General features: G+C 39.3%; 1 pseudogene; it reads right to left on the bottom strand.

Annotated features, from left to right (window-relative positions):
- Positions 1-2,700: 2,700 nt before the first annotated feature.
- Positions 2,701-2,819, bottom strand: LOC112475147 (annotated as a pseudogene).
- Between the last annotated feature and the right edge of the window lie 2,337 nt (positions 2,820-5,156).

The raw sequence follows: 5,156 nt of genomic DNA, 5'->3' as shown, positions 1-5,156 counted from the left end.
ACCACTTTCTTCTTTCCACGTCAGTTTATTCCTTGCTTCCTTTAAATACACTTCGCGGCCAACTGCTCTGAGCTGCCTGGAATCCCTGTGCTAGTGGAACAGGTTTACTTAACCAAGATTTGAGAAAATCACTTCTCCTTAACCTCTAATATTGTTTTGAAATGGACATTCTCCCCACTCATGTTCTTAGGCATCACAAACTTAAAAGAAGGGAAGTAGCGTTGCTCTCACGCTCTATTTCAACCAGTTGTTTATTCGTTTGACTCATAACTTCTCCTTCTCTCTTCCTTTCTCTCACAACTTCTCTCTTCAACTTTAAAACATCCTTATCACAATTATGGATTCTCTGGGGGCAAAAGTCAGGACTCGGGCAGTCCATTCTTGTCAATATTTTTGGATTTCTTTCATCCTTTTTCTGAGAATTTCCGGTAACAAACTTAAAAAGGAAGTAGAAGATCCAAAACAACATTTAAAATAAAACATGTATTATAAAGCAATCATGACCATAGTATCACAGCATTTCCAATCTGTATAAAAGCATACACTGCTAATGGCCAATTTATTCAATCGCTTTTCGAGGCTGTGTCATTGTTGGAACAGAATGGTTTATTCTTAGGCTGAGTTCTTTTCCTCTTCATAAGATAGTAAGGCAAAATTGTAAAAGTTTCAAGAAAAAGATCTTTCATTAGAGACCGTCTCATGTCACGCTAGGTGTTTTCCAAACTATTTCTTGCAGCAGGTTCCATGGACTGAACAGCTCAGAGTTCTGTATCATCCACATTGGGATGTATATTCGTTTCGACACAACTGTTACCTATTAAGCAAAATATGGTGATGTTGGGGGCGACATCAGCAAAATGGCAGAGTTGGAAGCCCAGACCCTTCTCACAGAGTAACCAAATCAATAACAATACATAGACCAATTCCTTTTGTTAGAAATTCAGAAAACAGTTCCCCCAGGTGAGCATGAAACAAGCAACATCAATTCTAGTAGGAAAATTCATGGCACTCACTTGCCATCGTCCCTCCCTTAAACTCAGTGCAATAGGATTGGGGGGATAAAAAGCTCACAGTCCTGGCTGCTTCATGAGGAAGGAAACTTAAGACTTAAACATATGCCCAACATGCAGACTTTTCAGGGGGCTGCCCAAGAGACAGGCTTCTGTCTTGGCTGAATCTAAGCGCTGACAGAGAAAGCCATCAGGTTGGGGAGCTGCTGAAAACAAAGGCAAAGGTTTAGACCAACACACACTCACTAGAGCCCCCCCCACCCCCGCTCCATCATGGATCGTTGGGAGAAAAACTCGACTCCCAGCTTCTCCTTGGGTAAGAAAAGAGTTGCAACATGTGTCCAACATTCCAACTTTTGAGGGAACTGCCAGAGAGACTAATTCTTGTCTCTCTCAACTCAAACAGCTGATGGGACCAGCATACTCTAGAAGTCTGGGTACCACTGAGATCAAGAGAAAGCTAGACAACCCGGAGCAGTTCCAGAAAACCTGCATCAAAAGTAAATATATAGACATTTACTTATACTGCAGTATCATAGATAGACACAAGAAGGATGGAGTGATTATGAGCTCCTGGAAAAGAAATCGGTAAACCCCTCTAGTTGGGAATTTACATGCCTAACCTCAGAGAAAACACATTCGTTTTCATTGTAGCATTATTCACAACAGCCAAGATATGGAATCAATCTAAATGTCCATTGACAGATGAGTGGGTAAACAAATGCGGTAGATACAAACACTGGAATATTATTTAGCCTTAAAAAAAAAAATCTGTCATATGCTACAACATGGATGAACCTTGATGACATTATACTAAGTGAAATATCAGTCACAGAAGGACAAATACTGCATGATTCCACTTATATGAGGTACCTAGAGTAGTCAAATTTATAGGATAAAGTAGAATGGTGTTTGCCAGGGGCTAAGGAGAGGGGAAAATGGAGTTTTCTTGTTCAGCGGTGTTATGGACTGACTTGTGTCTCCTCCAAATTAACATAGCGAAGCCCTAACCCCTATGTGACTATATTGAAAATAAGGACTTTAAGGAGGTGTTTAAGCTTAAATGAGGTCATTAGAGCAAAGCCCTGGTCTGATGGGGTTAATGCCCTATAAGAAGAGACAGTGTTCCCTCCCTCTCCCTCTCACTCTCCCTCTCCCTCTCCCTTTCCCTCCCTATCTCCCTCCCTCACTCCCCACTCCCCTCTCTCTCTCTCACACACATACCACATTCCAGGAAGAAGTCATGTGAGCACACAGCAAGATGGCATTCACCTATGAACCAGGAAGAGAGGCCTCACCAGAAACCCATGATGCTTTCTCCCTGATCTCAGACTTACAGCCTCTGCAGCTGTGAGAAAATAAGAGTCTGTTGTTTCAGCCATCCTGTCTAGTGCAGTTTGTTATGGAAGCCTGAGCTGACTGGTACAAATGACTGTTGCATTTCAGTCATACTAAACAAATAAGTTCGAGAAATCTGCTGTACAAAAATGTGCGCATGGTTAGCAATGCTATATTTAAAAATCTATTAGGAGGGTAGATCTCATCTTACACATATTCTACACAATAAAAATAGTCCTGGTATTTCTATTTTATTTTATTTTTTTTTAGGCGAGGCAACCCTTGCTTGACCTCACAGATTGCAAGGAACTTGTCAGCTTACAATCCCTTATTTTTTTTTTTTAATTTATTACACCTACAGCATCTGGTCTTCCTAGGTGTTCTCCCATCCAAGTACCAACCAGGCCCGACCCTGCTTAGCTTCTGAGATCAGACGAGATCGAATTCGTTCAGGGTAGCATGGCCGTAGACAGTCCTGGTACTTCTATAAAACCTCATGTTGTCCCGATGTGTCGCTTTTATTTAAGCCCATGTCCTAATCCTACATACAACCATCCAAGCCTTTTTACCTCCTTCCAACCCAGGTTTTGTCAGTTATCACCTATATTTTGTCATTATTGCCTACATCTTATTTTATTGCTTTTGTATCATCTTTATTTTCTTTTTACTTTTAAAAATTAATGGTATCTAAAAAAAAGAAAAAGAAAAAAGGAATGAACAAACAAAACAAAAACAGACCCATAGATACAGAGAATAAACTGGTGTTTGCCAGAGGGGAGGGAAGTGGGAGAATGAGCAAAACAGGTAAAAGGAATTAAGAAATACAAACTCTCAGTTATAAAGTAAATAAGTCACGGGAGTATAATGTACAGCATAGGGAAAGGAGTCAATAACACCGCGATAGTTCCGTACGGTGATGGATGGTTACTAGACGTATCACAGTGAGGGCATAAATGTCGAATCATTGTTGTATACTTGAAACCGATGTACTATGTCAACTACACTTTAATTTTTAAAAATTAATTTAAGAAGTAATAGAAACACATAGTAGACAAGCATAAATACACAAAAGTGTACAGTAAAACATGTCTTCTACCTTTGTCCTCTATCTTGCTGCCGTCAACCATCTTCTCAGACATGACCCCTATTTCTTGTACTCTTCCAGATGGAGTCTGGGCATAGACAAGCATAAATACATTTTTTTTTTCATGCAAATGATGGTTTGTTAAATACAGTGTTTTGCACCATCTTCTTTTATCTTAAAATTATGCCTTGGAGATCATTCCATGTAAGTACATATAGGTCTGCCTCTTTGTTTTTAGGACAGATAATAAAAGGCCTCATTCTCTTATGGAACAAGGCATATTTATTCCAGTGGTTATGAGACCAAGCTCTGAGTGTAAATCCCAGCTATACCATTGACTAGCCGTATTACCCTGGGTAAGTGACTTATCTCTCTGTGCCTCAGTTTCTTCATCTATAAAAAAAGGATAATTGTCATCTGACCTCGCAAGTTCATTGAGAGAAAATAAAATAGTCAATACAAATAAAATACTTAAAATGGTGCCTGATACATAGTAAACACTCAACGTTTTTCTATTATTATTTATCTAGTTCCCTATTCAAAGACGTTGAGTTATTTCCAACACTTTGATGTTACAAATAATTTTATATTAAATATCCTGTACTAATGCAAGAAAATCTGCAGGATAATTTCTGAAAGAAATTTTTAGGTCAAATGGAGCATGCCTTTTATATATTCATGCATATTGCCAAGCCTCTCTTCATTCGGATTATAATTTATTCTCTACCAACAGTGATATGAGAATGCCTCTTTCCTCTCACCATTGCCAATATGACAGTTAAAAACGATATTACAGCATCATTCTCATTTCGATTACCTTTTTTTGCTGAGCATTCTTCCTTATATTTAAGAACATTTTGCATTTCTATTTCTCTTTTTTTAGGACCAATTCATTTCTATGCTTGCCCCACTTTCTACTCCTTTCTTTCCTTTAACTATCATATTTTTCTAAAGAGTACACGGCCAGTGCAGAACCTCTAACTCACTTTTCTTTCATCAAAATTGCAACCTCTGCCTGAAAAACGCTCGGAAGCTGCTCCCTAGAAGTCACAGTGGCCTCCTAATTATTCCATTTAATCGTGTTTTCTCAGAATTCTTGCTCTTTCTGCAGTGTTGACTGTGCTTGCTGATTCCCAAGCCTGGGGCATTCGGGGACTTCTGGATCACACATCCCTGCTTCTCTTCAGATCTCTTCATCTGCTTTTCAGTGACCATGTGGGCCATCTGCCTAATAATCATTCCAGAATAATAGTTATAAGCAGATTCTGCCCCCCCAAAAGCAGGACACATGCTCACTCTAACCAGGCCTCTTAAACATCTTTCTGTCAATTATTTTGTTTTCTCTCAAGTATCCAGAGCTTTCCTTCATAGCTTCAGTGAGTCAGCTTTGCCATTTGTTTCTTGGAATTGCACTCTGCTAAGATGAGGCAGTGGGCAGAGACTGTTCATCTCAGCACCTGGCCTCCTTGCTATACCTAAAATCAGGCATTAAATCTCTTGGAACCTTAAGGATTGTTTTACTAATAACTTTAAGGGTATCAGAGAACATGTTCATGTCTGAAGTGGTGACCCACTAACTAGGCAGACAACTTAAGACGAAGCATGTGGCCACCAAATGGGGACAGAGAAAATAAACAGCTTCAAATATAAGTTTGATTGTCTCAAGATTTAAGGCCATGTCCCTGTAGAGTCCATTATAACTCAAAGTTCTCATTTACTCATGC

Source organism: Pteropus alecto, unplaced genomic scaffold, assembly GCF_000325575.1.
Source record: "Pteropus alecto unplaced genomic scaffold, ASM32557v1 scaffold50, whole genome shotgun sequence".
NCBI lineage: Eukaryota > Metazoa > Chordata > Mammalia > Chiroptera > Pteropodidae > Pteropus > Pteropus alecto.
The sequence above is the reverse complement of the archived record's forward strand: the minus strand, read 5'-3'. Positions and strand labels throughout refer to the sequence as shown.